This window comes from Toxorhynchites rutilus, chromosome 3, assembly GCF_029784135.1.
Source record: "Toxorhynchites rutilus septentrionalis strain SRP chromosome 3, ASM2978413v1, whole genome shotgun sequence".
Taxonomy (NCBI): Eukaryota; Metazoa; Arthropoda; class Insecta; order Diptera; family Culicidae; genus Toxorhynchites; species Toxorhynchites rutilus.
In genome coordinates, this window is record NC_073746.1 from 328,053,478 (window position 1) to 328,074,060 (window position 20,583).

A 20,583-nucleotide genomic window follows, 5' to 3' on the forward strand; every position below is an offset into this window, starting at 1 on the left:
CCACTAAAAGATCGCTTCAATTTATTATCTCTTCGGTTCTTCATCCGGTGTAAGGTTATGAACCCATTGGTGATCGGAAATTTTGAGCAGCTGATCGAGCTAAATTTTCACTCCGGATTCATGAGTTCATATCATGAATTCATCTCCATGCAGGTTGATCCTTCTTCGTATATTCCCAACCGTGTTTGTTTTCCTGACTACATCAATTCCTCTGTACATTTTGATCTGTTCATGAAGGAGAAAATCCATGGAATTCCAGATTATCATCGATCGGGGATCGTTCCTACGATCTTCAATGCAAAGTATGGGCGTATCAATTGTGATAATATGTACTTTACTGATGGGTCCTCTATGAATGAGTTCACAGGATTTGGAGTGTTCAACGAATTTTCTAGCACCTCCCACAGTCTTCAGAATCCTTGCTCAGTGTATATTGCTGAATTGGAAAAGCACTCGCCGTACTTCCTTGAGAGAATACGAGAAATTTTGAGTGCTTTATCCAGACGCTGTTATGTCATTACCTTTATCTGGGTCCCTTCACATTGCTCAATTCCGGGTAATGAGAGGGCTGACTCATTAGCAAAGGTAGGTGCAATTGAAGGCGAAAATTATCAGCGTCAAATCGCCTTCAATGAATTTTATTCTTTAGTTCGTAAAAATACCATCGTTAACTGGCAACGCAAATGGAACGAAGATGAATTGGGCCGGTGGTTTCACTCAATTTCCCCTAAGGTTAGCCTCAAACCGTGGTTCAAAAGTCTGGACTTGAATCGGGACTTTATTCGCACCTTCTCCCGACTCATGTCCAATCACTGTTCTTTAGATGCGCTACTCTTTCATTTTAATCTTGTCGATAGCAATATCTGTGCTTGTGGCCAAGGTTACCACGACATCGAGCACGTTGTTTGGTCGTGCGAGGTGTATCTTGTTGCCAGATCGAATTTAGAAAACTCCCTTCGGACCCGAGGTAGACAGCCCAATGTACCGGTGAGAGATGTGTTGGCTCGGTTAGACCTCGATTACATGTCCCTAATATATGTTTTCCTTAAAACTATCGATCTTCGTGTGTGATTGTCCGTACACCCTTATCCTCTCCTTTCTTTTTCCTTCGCGAGCGACTGTTTCCCTTCTGACTAACTATAGAATAAGCTGAAATGTATATACATAATATATATAATAATAGATTTAAGAATTGAGTATGATGAGCGTGAGTGTGAATGCGAGTGTGAACATTGTACAATATCCTTATATCCCCTCCTTTTCCAAAGAAAAACTATGTCACCCTTCTAATCTCGAGTCGACCGCGAATAATCGGTTTCCTACTTTATTAACCCTAGATTTAAGGAAACATGTTGATATATACTAATAAAAGTATAGCTAAGAGTTCGGCTCCTTTAAACCTATGTTACTGAGCCTGTAAAAATAAATGACTTAAATTAAAAAAAAAAATGGTTTTGAAGTTTTTGTGATAATTTTGTCAAATGCGAAAACTGTGAGTATTCTTTATTAAATTTGTGTGATAAATAAAGTAAAACAAATCTACGCAGCTGTTAATTGAATCTTTTATCACTTAGTCTGAAGTCAAATCTAAGATCTTCCCGAGTTCGTCGACTGTTGAGCCAGAATCGCATCAGGAATACTCAAGTGATAAGGCGATCACGGTTTTATCGGGAACCTATCTTCAGTGTAAATCGAGGGATATTTTCACATTTCACATTTCTATTGAAACATCAAAGGAATTTAAAATTCTCAGAATGAAGGTCACAAAATAATTTGAAAGCCCAGAAAAACAGTACGTCCTAGGGCATTCATCTTGAATTGTCATGGAATTATTCAATTAAATAAATTAATTGAAAATTATTATCAGAAATTCAACAGCTAATATTCATCCAGAACTCCACTAACAATAATCTCATAAGATCCAACCGTGCCATATGTCCGGCATTTAGTCGAAATCTTGGTGGTAGTTCCAGTTTTAGAAAAGAACGCTTCGGCTCCAGCCCCTTGTCACCATCCAATTTCGTCACAATTCTCACTGTCAGAATGTGAATGTGTCTTCTGATGGTGTAAATATAACTTATGAACACTTGTTTTGTAATCACCAAATTTACCGATCTGCTTTTGTTAAATTTACGACCACTAATTTGACAACCTTGAAAGGGATCCAATGTTTATGAAATTCGCCAGGTTGTTGGGAGAGATTAAAATCAATGTTTTGTTGTGAAAAACGAAATTACAAAAATTTTCTACGATCAAATAGATAGGAAAGATCGAAAGGAAAAGATCGATTTTCGCGATTTTTTTAAGAACAAAGAATCGATCCAAAAAATCGGAAAGGAAAATATTGATCTATGAATATCTATCCAAGTTCGCCCAATGCACATGCACATAGGTAACCAAGCATTTTGTAAATTCTTTTTCAATCACATTATTTTTGTTCACTTTTCAGTTTTTTTACTTGTCGAATTTTTCATTTTGTACTTTTTGCATTCCTTTAATAATACTTTCTACTAAAATATTAGACATTCTAATAACAAAGTGGTTCACGTAACACAACTTGTGCAGCATCTTGAATATTTGAAACAAGAACTTGTGTTATTTTTAGGGGTCGATTTCCGGACCTCGTCGACCCCCAAGATCAATTTACGTTATTGTCGACCCTTGGGAAACCGGAATCGACCCCAGGAGATCGATATCGACCACTTTGAGAAACCCTGTTATAGCATCTGCAAGCAACAGTGACACATTCCTCGATTCACCGTGTCAGAAAACAGCAGCATTCAACGGATTTCCACCCATGTGGCACTTTTCATAGTCTCTCCAGCTGTATGACCGCTTCACTGCCGGAATGTCTCTCGAAGTCGTGGTCTCTCTACGCTCCCGTTTTGCTTCCTCGAAAAACCACTATGCATTCATCGGAATTTATTTACGCCACTCAGCTCAGGTGGTGGTGGCACCCAGCGCGGATTCAAAACAAAACGTCACTTGCCGTCGTCCCGAGCATCGTTTTGCTACGCTTTGCCTCTCAGCCAAAACAGAGAGCGCTCCGCTCTGCGCTTTCGCGAGTGGGATAAGAGCGTGAGATTCTGTTTTGGGAGGCTCGCCGATTCTTCAGTGCCTGTTTTCCAGTTGCGGGTAGTGGTTGTGTTTTGCGTGTTTTCAAGCGAACGCTATCTCGCTATCCCTGTGAAGCTGTCCAAAGTTTTTCAATGGGTGTTTCAATGTGGGGTCCGCTCTCACGTGCGTTTTTGGGAAGAAAGAGAGCCTGAGCGAACGTGAGTGAGACTAATGGATATGGTGCTTGGTTTGCTCTCACTCCTGGATTGGCTCGCGAAAGTGGTGTTGGTAGTGGTGTAGGAGTTGTGTGTTGATTACAATTGTCGATTGTCACACTCCAGTGACTCCAGTGAGGAATACTGCAGCTCCGTGTTTCGATCCAACGGGTCATCAAACCACTGTTGCATAGGGGGCGATATGCCGTTGTTTGGAAAAAGGAAGTAAATATTGACTCAAGTGTGGATGCGTAATGTCTAGCAGAAGGGCATTATCATAACGCAAACAAAAGTTTTATTCATGTAACGAAGATCTGTGGAGAGGAAAGTAAGATTTAACTGAGACTGATTTTTTATTACTGATGTGAGTGAAGAATCGCGAGAATTACCCCGTGGTGTCCGAAAGAGAGAAACAACGAGAGCGCGAGCAGCAGTGAACTGAGCAATAGATAGCTCTCTGGCGGGAGCGAAAGCAGCGCAAAAAAAGACCGATTCGTGTGTGTCGTGTTGTGTGTCGCCCAGCCTGGGTTTTAAACGGAAGGAATATCGGTCGGTCCGAGCGGTTCGCGATTGTTGAGTTTTTGTGTGATGTTTTTATTTGTTAAAACAGTGTTTATTTGATGTATTGTCTATTTGAGAAAAGTCTATTCTCCGATGGGGAGAAAGTAGTGTGAATTTCAGTGATTGTGATGGATATATCATGTGATTGGAGCCCCAAAGTGTCCCCTTTTCGGTGATTCGTCTGTTTTTTTCTCCTCTACGCATACACTGTAGAATGCTTGAATTCCCGTGGTTTGGAAAAGAATTATTGATCTGAGCCGCCTGAGGAGAGCGAGGCGGAGATTGTCGTGTGTTCGTGAAAAAAAAGAGTGCAGAGTTCGTGTCTTCTCGTCGAGCCACCGGGCGTTTTTGTGATTATCGATTTCAGGCGCCCAGGCCAAAGGGGCCATATGGATTAGAGAGGGGCACCTCGTTCACGTGGATTTCGGGAAAATGTGAGTACTGACAGTTATTGCAGTTTCGGTTCGTTGAAAATTGAATCGGAGGGGTTCCCACCTGCCGAGAGAATTGTGGCCCAAATTAATGAAAATGTGAACAGCCAAATTGACGAGGATGACGGAGGGAGGAATACTTGTTTGAGTCCGACAAAGTTGACTGGTTCCGTCCGAGTGACAGACCGGCCGGATTCAGCTCAGGAATGTCAGCCTATAATGGAATGAAATTCCTGTACATTCCATTCTGCATCTACCGTTCTGTTGTTGCTGCTGCTGCTGCTGCTGCTAAGTTTATTTCCCTTGACGACGACTCACCGCTAGTTGTAATCGATGTAGAAATCCGTATATACCTTCTCGCTCTCTTTTCTGCGGTCTCTCCCTCTCTACGTCTAGCGCAAGCTTCCGATTCAGTCATGCTTTTGCTGTTACCTTTCTGATTGTTTATTTCTGTGGACTCCTCTCGTCGGTAGTGGGTGCATGAAACCGATATGCGGATGTGTTAGTAGGCCTCCTGCTCACTGGCCTGTGAGAGACTTCAGTAGATTGGAAATGAGTCGAGGGTGGTATTCAATGGGAGCGGAATATGATTGGGATTATCAGACTTTGGAAAAAAACGTGAAGGTTGTAGACAATAATGGAAAATATTCTCATGAAGATTTGGTCCCTATTGATTGTATGATCGGAGGATCTTAACCAACGCACGATCAGGTGTACACTCACTGTAAAAATTATCAGTCTACCAGGCATATAAATATGAAACCGGAGCAAAAGTTCCGCTCTTGCACAAATGCTTTGGCTAGGTTGTAAATAGTGCATGTCCACTACGGTAAACTGTCAGTCTCGTTCAACACTGAAAGCAGTAATGATATTTCCTTCTACTTGTTACGTATCTTCATGAGGACTTCGTTTCTTCTCGAGTGTGATTTGGTTATGCAAATTGAACATATCAGTCGCAAAACTATCACTTTCACGGATGCCAAAGCCGTTTCCAACACCAAACAATCGGTGTTTTTCAAGTGCGGTAATATCTATGAAAATTATGATGAAACCTTTGATTGAATTCACAAAAAAATCGAGAAAGGTTTTTGCATAAAGGAATTCGTTCATTCTTGCAATGTTTCATTTCATTTAGTAAATACTAGAAACGACTCTCTTCAGTTACTTATCTGAATTTTACAAGAAACTACGTACATCTAGTTCATCTTTCATAATCTCACAAGTTATGCATATACCGCATATAATCTCAGAAAGTTATACATCACTGCTTTTTCAAGTCAAAATAATTCCGACCGCAAAGGGTTAATCCTTTCAATGTCACCATTGAAAGTCACGTCACGTCTAACATTCCAATATAGGGACCCATTTCAATATGTGTGAAAAAGTGTTCAGTTTTTGAACGCTAATACATCCTCAAATCATGAATGGATTTTGGTTCCAAATACACATATTGATAGGAAATATCCTCAGCAATTGTTTATATGCTACACAATACCGGTTTTCAGCTCATATAAAGTTTAAATTGATGAAAAATTGGAAGAAAGAATTCCCTACTTTCCCATACATTTTGTCTGCGCTCTCGCAGCAAACAGCTATTCATTACAAGCAACCACGGGTACGGACGAATCGTATGGACAAGGTGAAGGAGGGAGACTAGATTATAAATAAATATAGGCGGTCGTTACAACGTTAACTATATGGCTATATAAAGTGAGCGATGGTGTGGATAGGCCACATTCTATCATTGGACGCCAAGTAGTAAAGACGCTATCTTGCAATTGATTTTCAGCATAAGAGATATCGCTGCATTTGCCGGGGATGTATGCGGTGCGATACCGCAAGAGTGAGAGACAGGAGTTTCAATGGGATGTGGAGTAGGAGAGCCTATCGAAGTGTGTTAAAAGCGGCTGAAGCGTCGCGCCGAGTGAATTAGTGGCTAATCGCGCTAGATTTGATAGAATGCTGAAGTTTTGACGTAGGACTACGTCCTTCATTTCTATACCGGGGTTTAAAATCAAAGTTTCGAAACCGAAAGCGTTACGCCGGAGACCGAGATTTTGAGCGTTAATAGCTCCTAAACAACTGAACGAAATGGTATGATAAACACTTCATTCGAAAGATAAAATGTCTACGCGTTATATACTTGTTACTTTTTGATCCAAAAACTTGTTTCAATAGCCTTAAAATTGTTCTCAAAACAGGCTATTGAAATCACCAATCGGTATATAAGCGAGCGCCGCTCGGAAATCCACTCAGTTCTAATTGAACAGCGTTTGGAGCATGTTGTCGCTGTTGTGGTGAAGCTCTTCGTGTTTATCATGAAAGCGCGGATGAACGGTGTCACCAAGAGCTTGTTTGTGCACCTTAGGCCAGAAGGGAATCCATCAGAAGAAGAGTGATGCCACAAACGGTTCCCCGGGAAGACATCGCTACACACACACATACACGCGCGGAATTCTTTCCGTTTGGATGCCATTCAGCATCGAGAAAGTTCCGGAAAGATCCAATCATTTCTGGAATATAATCCGCCAGTTCCTCTGAGAATTTAAAAATACATTCATGTGAAAAAGTTTTTTTTAATGTTTTCTAACCAAATAACACAGCGACCAAATACATTTGATTTTGTAATTTTTCAACCAAGTGTAATTAGCAGGAAAGCTTCTGAAGATTGTTCTTCCCCATCAGTAGGATATTTCCGTATCCAATATTGTATGCGCACGCAATCGATTATTGCTCAGTCGCCGAAAGTTGTCTTCCAAATTGCCATCGTAAACCACACCTTCTCTCGATTCAATTACATACAAAAAACATACTTAAGCGATATTCTGGTGGTGAGACGCATTCATTTTTCGTGAGGACATCGACAAGACAACATCGTTGCCTAACGTGCTGGAGGAGGTGGATGGCTAAGGATCGACACATACACGCACAGAATTCTTTCCGTTTGGATGCCATTCAGCATCTAAAAAGTTCCGGAAAGATCTAATCATGTCTGGAAAATAATCTGCCAGTTCCTCTGGGAATTTAAAAATACATTCATGTGAAAGAGTTTATTTTAATGTTTTCTATCCATGTAACACTGTGACCAAATATTTTTCAATCAAGTGCTATTAACAGGTGATTATCGAGTTAGTATTAACTACTGGTGGGCTTCCAGTATCGAGGAAAATGTGGAAATATCTAATCGTTGCTGGAAAATAATCTGCCAGTTCCCCTTGGAATTGAAAATTACATTCAAGCGAGTTTATTTTTATGTTTTCTATCCATATAATACTGCGACCACATACATTTGGTTTTGTGATTTGTCAATCAAGTGCAGTTAGCAGGAAAGCTTCTGAAGACAATTCTTCAGCACAAGGTTTTTCGTATCCTATATTGGATGCATAAAACCTTGTGCCTCCAACGTAACGCTCTCGTTTTCGAAGTCCCCCAAATATTCATTCATTCAGAATGGATTTAGATTCAACTTCAAACAAATGATCTCTAAATCAACGATAGTCCTACGTCACCCTTGCGGTTATACCATAGATATAACCCACTTCCTGTTTTTACACGGTTTTATTTAGCTGTGACATATTTGTATGTTTGTATGTAACATGTTTGTCTATGGCGCTGTACCACAATTATTGAAATTTGACCCCTTTCCTGTTGATCGGTTGATCTGAAATTTAGAACACACCTTTATCTCTGCAGTCATTATAAATCTGGGTATTTCATGATCTTGAAAATTCAAGATAACGACCGCTACAAAATGGTGGATTACATATTTTCTCAAAGTCCCATCAATATGGGTATTAAATGTAAGGGATTGACTAGTAGAACCAGTGTCTTAGAATATCAACAAATATTCACGAGAAACGAATATGATTCTGTTCCAGTGTTAATGACTTTTTTTCAGCTTGAAACACACTGCCCTCATTATTTTGATGACAATAACAAACGAGTTCATTTTGTTCATATCCCTGTTGCATGAGCAAATTTGCTATAATGAATGAATGCGACATTGAGTGGGGATCATAACTTCGCTGTTATTTATACTTTGGATATCAAAAGCAACAAATTGATATTCATCACATCCGAAACGATATTCGTTCTGGCAGTGAATTTAAGTTCAAAATAAATTTTATTTGGCGAGACGGTAGCAACGGCATATACAGAATGGATACAACAAGTGGTTTTAGCTACCGTCAAGTCATTTGCGACATCGGGAATTTCATAAGGTATTTCCGATTGCGACATCCGGCAACTGCAAAACCCAACCGCACACAGCAGCCTCAGGTTAGAAGTTAACAACAGCTGATATTCATTTGGCTGAAATGAAATTCAGTTCTGACGTTTCCGATAATCAAAATGAAAATGACACTGGGTGGAAAGAATAAACATCAAAACATATTGAAGGACAAAAGTTCATTTGCTCATATTCAATGGTTGCCTGGATCTGTCATTTTATTTTCGTTTGGAATACTTAGGTTTTCGATGCAACCTTGCCCGAAAATCTATGCATTTGATCTTAGCGAAGATGATTTTTTCCAACACTGAGTAGAACACAGTTATTTATGAAAAATGCAAATCCAACATATAAAAGCCTGGCCCTTCTATTGAATCTCCACGCAGAGTTTCCATCCACAAAGGAAACATGCATCACAAGCTCCATCATTCCATCTTTCTTAGGCAAAGATATAAATACTTTGAGAAGCGATCGCTTCACCCATTTTTAAAGTAATTTTATGGGAAGAAACCCTAGTGATGAGTTGATGATAGAGAAGATGTCATGAATATACTGCTCTAACCAACAAGCAAACAATCACAACTCTCCGATACAGTTTCTAGTGTAGTTCAATCAACTCAATGAAATAACTGTAGTAGCCAGTGTTGGAAAAAATCATCTTCGCTAAGATCAAATGCATAGATTTTCGGCCTAGGTTGCATCGAAAACCTGTATATTCCAAACGAAAATTAAAATGACAGATCCAGGCAACCATTGAATATGAGCAAATGAACTTTTGTCCTTCAATATGTTTTGATGTTTATTTTTTCCACCCAGTGTGCTTTTCATCTTGATTATCGGAAACGTCAGAACTGAATTTCATTTCAGCCAAATGAATATCAGCTGTTGTTAACTTCTAACCTGAGGCTGCTGTGTGCGATTGGGTTTTGCAGTTGCCGGATGTCGCAATCGGAAATACCTTATGAAATCCCCAATGTCGCAAATGACTTGACGGTAGCTAAAACCACTTGTTGTATCCATTCTGCATATGCCGTTGCTACCGTCTCGCCAAATAAAATTTATTTTGAACTTAAATTCACTGCCAGAACGAATATCGTTTCGGATGTGATGAATATCAATTTGTTGTCTTTGATATCCAAAGTATAAATAACAGCGAAGTTATGAACCTCACTAAATGTCGCATTCATTCATTATGGCAAAATTGTTCATGCAACAGCGATATGAACAAAATGAACTCGTCTGTTATTGTCATCAATATAATGAGGGCAGTGTGTTTCAAGCTGAAAAAAAGTCATTGTTCCAGTGTACAAAAAAATATTCGTTTCTCGTGTATATTTGTTGATATTCTAAGACACTGGTAGTAACTAACAGAATACAGTACATCATGGGAGAAAATTGCAAGTCAAAAATGGCGTCCGAAACAATCTGGTAAATCGGTAAAGTTCATACAATTAGTACATTTGAACTGAAATCTAAATATCTAGTCAACTAAATGAAACTAAAATAGTTGCGGAATCGTGATTCAAGAATAAATTCCCACCTAATTCACCTAAGTGTTTTTCGTTAGGGTGGATGAAAATGGTGAAGTGTTGTGTTGATGTTGAAGTTTTCCCCTCAAAGCTTGAGCAAACCTTATTGTATAAAAGCCTGGCCCTTCTATTGAATCTCAACGCAGAGTTTCCATCCACAAAGGAAACATGCATCACAAGCTCCATCATCCCATCTCTCTTAGGCAAAGATATAAATACTTTGAGAAGCGATCAGCTTCACCCATTTTTAAAGTATTTTTATGGGAAGAAACCCTAGTGGTGAGTTGATGATAGAGAAGATGTCATGAATATACTGCTCTAACCAACAAGCAAACAATCACAACTCTCCGATACAGTTTTTAGTGTAGTTCAATTGTGAGATGTGATCGTTATCATTACGGTTCAAGAGGGGCGAGAGGTCACTTAACGGAGAATGTTCGCCCAATATTAGTGTAAATCCAGCGTGTTAAATCCAACGACTCTTCTCAACGGTCCAGAGCATTGATCAAACTAAAATAGAATAGTGGGGCTTGATCTTTTCAATTCATGTGTAATATTTATATACGTCTGTGGGGAAGCAAATTTAAAAAAAACTAGAAGTCGGTTATATCTGTGGTGTAACCGCAAGGTAGACGTAGGACTACCGTTGGCGTTGCAATCAATAAGTAACAAACATATAACTCTTAGACATTTTATCGTTCGAATAAAGTTATCATACCACTGCATTGAGCCGGAAAAGAATTATTAATGCTTAAAAGAGGAATTGATTCCTTCTCGGAAATGCCAAGTGCAAATCATATCTAGGTTGGGTCTTAGCAGAAAATATAAAAAATTGCGCAAATCAAATTATTACGACAGCGTTGTCGGGTGAGTAACATATATTCACATACAATTCACGATTTTTAAAGAACAAGCACCGTTTCTTTCCTCAGTAGAAAAATAATTAAATTCTATACAAGTTCTTGATGTATTAATACCGCAGAATGAAAGAGCGAAAGAATGGTTCAAATAAACTTGCTCACTTGGGTGAACGATTAGCGACTGAGCCGTTCATCAGAGTGTACTGCTTTGTTCACATTCACTCCATTGTCTGATTGGTTTCCTTATTCAATTCAAGAAAAGCAGAGAATGTCGAGTTTTTCGTGTTAAAGTAGAACATCTGTCTGATGGTCTCATCAATAATTTACTGTTGAATATAGAAAGTATTAATAATTAATGGTTCCGCATTCTTTCTATCACTACAATTCATACAACCCGTTTGAAGTTCAGTTCAGTTCATATAACTAACGGCTTTTCTAGGGTCACCATATATGGGATATTGCATGAGTTGAATTTACGGCTTTACAGTTACATTTACAGTTACAGTTACAGATTACAAACAATTCAAATGTCATTGTCCTCAAAGTCTTACGTCAAGTTTCCGTCCGTGTCTCTATGTACAGACCTTTCTACTGTTTTTTACTGCTCCTTCGATAATTATTCTCATACTCATCTGGTGCATATCACCCTTTTGTCGTCTGGTGGAAACCAACTGTAGTTCATGAACTGTTCGTCGTCTCTTTGTATTTGATATGTTTATTATGCTGTGCTGTCTGTTGCTGTTGCGTTTCTGCGTTCTCTTCACCGATGATATGCACTTCTTCCGTTTCGTGTATTGATTAGGGAGTGTTTCCCGCTACGGTCCAGGCTGGAAACCATACAACAAACAAAACATGAAAAAAACCAAGAGCAATCGCTCGAATGCCGACCACCGACGCGCAAACAGCGCAAATATCGCAGCTTTTCCAGCGTTCGAATCGCGTGGGTTGTCGACAGGCGGCGGGGAAATTACGGTTTCATGAAGCAGCTGATTTGTGTAACATCATGATTATCTGGCTGTGGTTGTCTGCTTAGTTGCTCTCTTTTGCGCCGTTTATCACCCTTCTCTCGTTCATTGTTTTATTCGTCGTAAATAAGCATGGGGAAGATACGGGAAACTGACCACGATTTTTTTTTGCCTCCCTCCCTTCCTCCGCCGATCGAGGAAGAATAATAAACTCGACATGTTTTTGGGGCTTCTGGTGCTGTAATTGCGTAATAGCGAGTCTGGGAATTGGATCAATGCGTGCCATTGTGTTTCCGCGAAAGGAGGATCGTCTTTGTGTCGGATAGCCTCGGAAAACAAACATCGGTTGTGGGTCGTTTATGGTGTCTAGTTTATAGTGTCAGATTTAGGAGGAGCGCGGCGCAATTTCACCGTTGATTTGATCAATTAACACTTGAAATACAACTGCGGCGATGTTGTTCGGGCATTCCATATGGCAGAATCATGGCGCGACCTCAGTTAAAGAGTGTGGGTTGAATGGGTTAGCGAAAAAGAAACCGGGTGTTAACATGAGAGAGCGCCACAAATGACTTTTACTTTGTGTTCTTTCAACCATTTGAGATACGCAACTAACACACGAGATGATGATGATGCTGATGCGGTATGTCATCGTTGGATAGTTTTTTTTTTCTATCGCCTCGCTATTGCCCTTTTATGACACTCGTCGCAAGTGTGTGAGGGAACAGAGATGATGCTGGAAATAAAATGAAATAAAAACACGCACAAACCAAGTTGAGCAATACGTTCCGAAGTGGCCACACCTTTGGTCACACGCGCCCTGGCTACTGTTTAGCTGTGTGTAGTTCATTACAAAGTAATATCAGTTTCACATCACGTTTTTGCGCTGTTCCATTCCTGGGAATTCTCCTGTTCAACATGAAAGGGTTGAAACGGTTTGGCGAGTCTTCTCGTGGCTATGATTATAACAAGTTCCAAGTCCCGCCTGAGGAATATCAACGTAATTGAAATTTACAAGCCAATAAACTAATTCAAGACTTCTGGGAGCTCGATTCACCCCTGACTCTTCTGCCCATTTTAGTAGTTGTTTAGTGATGATTAGGGCGAACCAGCTAGACAGGCCGAGGGTTCCATCTAAGGTTCTGTTGTAGGTGATGTTGTTATTTAAATTTAAATTTATTGATTTTCTGTCTAGTGCCTGCTGTGCGAGGTTTTCCTGCCGTCAGATTCGCTTACCTAGGAAGCCGGAAGGCGAAAACGTGCGGTGGAATCATTTTTCTTGTTACACAGGTTTTCCGTTTTTATTTTCCGCTCCGACAAGCTTTGATGGGAAAATTCCCGGGAAGCGACGAGCAAAATGATAATCAGGAATGCCCTCACCGGGGTGCAGCTGGGGAAGTGCTCCCACTGACCCAATTGACCTTTTGCGTTTCATTTGGGCTGACATTGACCGGAACTTTGGTCGCCACGTGTCAAAAAAAATCCAGTCTGACACTTGACCTAATTCTAATACAGCAAGATTGGGCAAAATGAGGGGAAAAGTTATTAAAAATTATGGAGCCCCTGATGCTTCCGTAAGCGAATTTAAATCCACACCGATGAAACTCCGCTGGAAACGGAAGATCCTATCATTGGCATGACCTTCTTCATTTCTGCGTTTTTTTTTGCATTTGATTACCATAAACCAGTTTCCAATCAACACAGCTGCCAAAAATAACAATATAAATCTCGCAAAATCAGGTTCTTCATACCGCTCATCTCGGCTTGTGCTTGTCTGCCTTCCATTTGTACTGTTTGGGAGACGTCAGCGGTAGACGGCAAGAGGCAGGCAAAAACGCGTCTTCAAAAACAAACCTTATCTCATCGCTGCTATTCCGGAACCCGTAACGACGCGAGGCGCCTTCCCAGTTATAACCCATAAACGCCGAGTTTCGTCCCATTCGTCAGCCCACCGTTGCGTTGCCTGCTCGCACGCTTTGTACAGGGTGAGAATGCCACGGATAAGATTGCAAAACCACCTTCCTCTGGGTCCTCAGCCTACCCCTCGCCCCCACCCAGCTGCGTCGGTGCGCCACGGTCGCGTTTTGGAATGGATTGCAATTCATCATTTCTTCAAACTCATAAATCATAACACCCTGGGCGGTGTGTTGCTTTGCTGCTCCCGCGTCGGGTTCTTGACTGCGACCAGTTTGTGTGTGTGCGTGTGTGCGCGCGTTCGCTCGCGTCAAAGAATGAAGTCTCACTGGATGCCATTTGGATGGAGAAGATAACCCTCCGACAGACAGATCTACGGCCAACAACCAACAACAACTGGTTTGCTCGAACACAATCAGCGTAAGCCTCGCGAGGGAATACTCTGTTGACAGACCACTGGAATAATTATTGAAATTGAGCGAAAAAAACATAACCGGGAGGCTAGTTCTGTTTGAATTTGATTATTTTTTTATTCCGTAACTTTGTGGCTGTATATCTCGTTAATTGGTGACAAACCAGAGATTTGAAAATCGTACAATATTCCAATGTGGTGGCTTTACCCAAATTTGAGGTTTCCTGAAATAGTTCAACATTTCTAAGCGTGTGTTTTTTTGGGAATTAGGAACAGTTACAATTTTAATTGTTGGCAAAGCGAAATTCAGTGATTAAAATACATCCGTTGAAAATCATAGTAGTCTTAAAAATTTAACTGATACAACACAAATTGAAAAGACAAAACGATCCATCGTTAACCATACCATATTGGGGGTTTTCGGAGCCACATTGGTTGCGCGTTCGCCTACTAAGCGATCGATCAGGAGTTCAAAACTCAGGTTCCTCATTGACCATCCTTGTGTTGTTACAGAATAACTACTTCCACGCAATAATTATCAGCCATAGAGATCGACACACGGTCGAATGGAGATCGATTCATCCATACAACGGTTCTGCTCTGCAAAAAATATCGGGCTGTTGTGCTATTAATAACACAAAAATGATCATATAAAATGGCTACTGTGTCATGTTAAATTTATGGATACAAAAAAACACTTAATATGTACACTATTAAAATCCAACTTTGTTACCACTTAAATGCTAAAATGAGCCTTAATGAATAAATAAATGGGATAGAAAAAACCATACCATATTATTATAGTGGTTCCTTGCATTCAGTATAAGCTGACGCCACTTTTACCCACGAAACGGCTTTCCTCAAGGCCGATAGTCTAATCTAGTTTTCCAAATTGACCTCTAGAGGCAAATAAACTGAGAAAGCTTCAAGCCTTGATGCCTCAATGTTTTGATTCATAATATCATCGTTATTATTACCAATGAGTCAAAATAGACGAATACCATTCCAACTCGACTTGTCAGCACCATCTCAGATTGCCGTGAAACGTTGTGGGTATTAAGACATTGATCATTTAGCGACTTTGCATACAAGAGAACCTCAGATAAATATTGGACAACTTTTTGAAAATGTCCAAAGTTTTTTTTCTTATTTTTTTACAAAGAATTCAAAATCAAAAACTATTAGACTCACACAATTTTGGTCAGAGAATAAAATAGAAGAAAAATGCTGATGAAAAAATACCAAAAATATTGCAAAGAAAAAATTGTACAGAAAAGAATTATTAAAAATATTGAAATCCATTTTTCTCCAAAACGTATTTTTTTAAATTCTCTAAAAGTCCATAAAATTGTCAATATGACATGTTGGCCATATATACAAAGGAATAGCATCTGTCTTGATTTTGAGAAAATTCTGGGGTGTTCTGATTTATATTTCATATTCTACCATTTTCATACGAAATTTAATTTTGTTAGCGAATCATATTTATTTTCAGTGTATTTCGTTTTTGAATACAATTTTGCGAGCGTAGAAATTTGAATATACAGTTGCATATTTCAGAAGATCTTTCATCCGTTTTCGTCCCGAGTTTTTGTTTCACCGGTCACGTTGTTGTTTTTGTGTTTGTCTCGATATTCCAAGTTGACTTGTAGGACTTAATGATTACTAGACTAAATGATGCATATGTGATTCATACGTGTCGGTTGTTAATAGCTGTAATGTAAATGTAATTTGTAAAAGCATTTCCAAGCATCGAAACATTGGAAGAATAATCAATTGCCATTAACTTACAAATCCATGCTTAAGTATGTAAGTATGTAGTACATAAATCAAACCCAGCCGTTTTTGGGCTGCAGAAGAAGCATCATAACAGCTTCAAATCCGTGGAGTACGGAGTACGCACTATTGCGCATGATGCTTAATAACTTGGAATCGCAAAAACATCTCATGTCCAAGAACAAAGACAGAATCCATCAACTCTGGAGTACTTCCACCGAATGACTAGTGCAATAAATATGTTAAATGAGTATTTTTTTAGTATTTTTGAGTATTTTGATCTTTTGGAATACAAATCATATACAGTATGTTTCTGTTCATTTATATCTCAAAGAATGATAATGGTTTGGTTATAATAGTGGCTGTGATTGGTGTCCTGATTTTCAACTTCGACCAAATGTTATCCTTATATATACATCGAAAGATGAGCACTTTTACAGGGAAAAAGTTTTTCCAATAACAACTTTTTAAGACTTTTTATTACAACTAATCCTAATTTAGTTTAAAGTCAAGATATTTATATCTTCCACCCATCTTGTTGACTCGTTGGTAATTGTATGGGCTATTCATATAATTTTTAAGAATTGTGAAAGAATACGTTTTTGAGAAAAATGAATTAAAATTTTTAAAACATTTTTTTAAAATTTTTTTAAAATTTTGTTTGGCATCTTCTGATGAAAATTTGAATAATTTCCTACATTTCTTTCATCTATCAACATTTTGTAGGTCTTATTATTTTTGAGTTAGTTTTTTTTTTGTAAAAAAAAATAGAAACACTTTGGCCCTTTCAAAAAGTAGTCTATTTTCATTGTTGCTTAACCTTCCTATAAGAGGCAAAGACCTCTGTATTGTCAGCTTGTATTGGCCTCCGAGAGCTGCGGTTAGCCGCAATCAACTTGTTGACATGTGCTCACTCCTTCCTGAGCCACGATTGATCTTGGGAGACTTCAACTCTCACGGAACTGCCTGGAGGGAACAGTACGACGACAATCGTTCATTGTTGATATATGACCTTTGTAACAGCTTCAATATGACCGTTTTGAACACTGGGGAAACAACACGTGTACCTAAACCTCCTGCTAACCCAAGTGCTCTTGACCTCTCGCTTTGCTCGAATTCACTATCGTTAGATTGCAAGTGGAATGTAATCCAGGACCCCAACGGCAGTGACCACTTGCCAATCAAAATTTCCATCACCATTGGTTCGAATTCTTCTGAATCTATAAACATGGCATATGACCTCACAAGACACATTGACTGGAAAAAATATGCGGACGCAATTGCTCTAGCCATCAATTCCAGAGATGGTTTGCCTCCATTGGAGGAGTATAACTTCCTTTCTCGTTTGATATATGACAGCGCGGTTCGCGCTCAAACGAAACCCATCCCAGGCTCCACTTTTCGTCAACGGCCTCCCAATCCATGGTGGGATAGCCAATGTTCCAAGCTTTATCAGGATAAATCGAACGCGTTTAAAGCTTTTCGGAAACGTGGAACCATTGAGAATTTTCAAACGTATTTGCACCTTGAAAATCAGTTCAAAAATTTGATCGAAGGGAAAAAACGTGCTTATTGGCGAAATTTCGTGGGAGGTTTGTCACGAGAAACGTCAATGAAAAAATTATGGAAAGTGGCTCGAAACATGAGAAATCGCTCTTCAACGAATAAAAGCGAAGAATATTCACATCGATGGATTTTTAATTTTGCACGGAAGGTTTGTCCCGATTCCGCTCCCGTGCAGAAAATTGTTCGAGATATACCACAAGACAGGTGCGATCTTGATTCTGAGTTTTCGATGGTAGAATTCTCTCTTGCTCTCCTTTCATGTAACAATTCTGCTCCAGGAACGGATAGAATTAAGTTCAACTTGTTAAAAAACCTCCCTGATGTGGCGAAACATCGCTTGTTGAATTTTTTCAATCGGTTTCTGGAGCATAATATTGTTCCAGATGATTGGAGACAAGTGCGAATTATAGCTATTCAAAAACCCGGAAAACCCGCGTCCGACTTCAATTCGTACCGCCCAATAGCAATGCTGTCTTGTATACGGAAATTGTTGGAGAAAATGATCTTGTTTCGCCTTGATCATTGGGTTGAAACGAATGGCTTACTCTCAGATACACAATATGGGTTCCGCAGGGGCAAGGGGACGAATGATTGTCTTGCGTTGCTTTCTTCAGAAATTCAAATGGCTTACGCCGAAAAAAAACAAATGGCTTCAGTATTCTTGGACATAAAGGGGGCCTTTGATTCTGTTTCAATAGAGGTTTTGTCAGACAAATTACACCCTCGGGGTCTGCCGCCTCTGTTGAATAATATGTTATATAACTTGCTTTGTGAGAAACAGTTGAATTTTTCTCACGGGGATTCGACAGTAAATCGGGTCTCCTACATGGGCCTCCCCCAGGGCTCATGTTTAAGCCCCCTTTTGTACAACTTCTATGTAAGCGACATCGACAATTGTCTTACACAAAATTGCAGCCTAAGACAACTTGCAGATGACGGAGTGGTGTCTGTCGTAGGATCAAACGAATCCGACCTGCAAGGACCCTTACAAGATACTTTGAACAATTTTTCAACCTGGGCCATTGGGCTAGGGATCGAATTCTCCACGGAGAAAACAGAGATGGTGGTTTTTTCTAGGAAGCATAGACCAGCAAAACCAAAGCTGCAACTTTTGGGTAAACCGATCACTCATGCTATGTCATTCAAGTATCTTGGGGTCTGGTTCGACTCCAAATGTACTTGGGGGGCCCATATTAGGTATCTGAGTAAAAAATGCCAACAAAGAATAAACTTTCTCCGTACAATTACCGGCACATGGTGGGGAGCCCATCCCGAAGATCTTATAATGTTGTATCGAACAACTATTCTCTCAGTGATGGAGTATGGCAGTTTCTGTTTTCAATCAGCTGCCAAAACACATCTCATTAAACTCGAGCGAATTCAGTATCTTTGTCTCCGTATTGCGTTGGGATGTATGCCCTCAACGCATACCATGAGTCTCGAGGTTTTGGCAGGCGTACTCCCACTAAAAGATCGCTTCAATTTATTATCTCTTCGGTTCCTCATCCGGTGTAAGGTTATGAACCCATTGGTGATCGGAAATTTTGAGCAGCTTATCGAGCTAAATTTTCATTCAGGATTCATGAGCTCATATCATGAATTCATCTCCATGCAGGTTGATCCTTCTTCGTATACTCCCAACCGTGTTTGTTTTCCTGACTACATCAATTCCTCTGTACATTTTGATCTGTTCATGAAGGAGAAAATCCATGAAAATCCAGATTATCATCGATCGGGGATCATTCCTACGATCTTCAATGCAAAGTAAGGGCGTGTCAATTGTGATAATATGTACTTTACTGATGGGTCCTCTATGAATGAGTCCACAGGATTTGGAGTGTTCAACGAAATTTTTAGCACCTCCCACAGTCTTCAGAATCCTTGCTCTGTGTATATTGCTGAATTGGCAGCAATACATTGGGCGCTGGACAGCGTCGCCTCACGACCTGTTGAACACTATTACATTGTAACGGATAGTCTTAGCTCTGTCGAAGCTATCCGTTCAGTGAGGCCGGAAAAGCACTCGCCGTACTTCCTTGAGAGAATACGAGAAATTTTGAGTGCTTTATCCAGACGCTGTTATGTCATTACCTTTGTCTGGGTACCTTTACATTGCTCAATTCCGGGTAACGAGAGGGCTGACTCATTGGCAAAGGTAGGTGCAATTGAAGGCGATATTTATCAGCGTCAAATCGCTTTCAATGAATTTTATTCTTTAGTCCGTAAAAATACCATCGCTAACTGGCAACGTAAATGGAACGAAGATGAATTGGGCCGGTGGTTTCACTCGATTATCCCTAAGGTTAGCCTCAAACCATGGTTCAAAAGTCTGGACTTAAGTCGGGACTTTATTCGCACCTTCTCTCGACTCATGTCCAATCACTGTTCGTTAGACGCGCTACTCTTTCGTTTTAATCTTGCCGATGGCAATATCTGTGCTTGTGGCCAAGGTTACCACGACATCGAACACGTTGTTTGGTCGTGTGAGGTGTATCTTGTTGCCAGATCGAATTTAGAAAACTCTCTTCGGGCTAGAGGAAGGCAGCCCAATGTGCCGGTGAGAGATGTGTTAACTGGTTTAGACCTTGATTACATGTCCCAAATATATGTCTTCCTAAAAGCTATCAATCTTCGTGTGTGATTGTCCTTATATCCTTACATTCTCCTTTTCCTTTCCCTTCGCGAGAAATCAAATCCCTTTTTACTAACAATAGAGTAAGGTGAAATGTAAATACATGTTAGATATAAGATAGGCTTAAGAATTGAGTATGATGAATGTGAGTGCGAATGTGAGTGTGAACATTGTCAACATATCCTTATATCCCATCCTTTTCCTGAAACAAAATGTCACCCTTCTAAACTCGAGCAAGCCGCGAGTAATCGGTTCTCTACTTCATTAACATTAGAATTAATAAAAAATGTGTATATATACTTGTAACTATACAAATAGGAGTTTGGCTCCTTTAAACTTATGTAACTGAGCCTGTAAAAATAAACGATTTAATAAAAAAAAATAACCTTCCTATACTCTCGCATACGGTCTGAAAGACCGAGAATCAATGAGGTGGCTGA

At 39.8% G+C, this 20,583-nt stretch overlaps 1 protein-coding gene across 12 annotated transcripts in view; it reads left to right on the forward strand.

Annotated features, from left to right (window-relative positions):
- Positions 1-3,128: 3,128 nt before the first annotated feature.
- LOC129778321 (uncharacterized protein CG43867) overlaps positions 3,129-20,583 on the forward strand; it is a 589,722-nt gene continuing 572,267 nt past the window's right edge. For 11 of the 12 annotated variants that reach the window (XM_055785164.1, XM_055785169.1, XM_055785166.1 and 8 more), the window contains exon 1: positions 3,130-4,267. The gene's annotated coding sequence lies outside the window, so the exon portion shown is untranslated. Of the gene's footprint in view, positions 4,268-20,583 lie in introns of all 12 variants that reach the window. The other variant, XM_055785172.1, reaches the window with a different exon arrangement.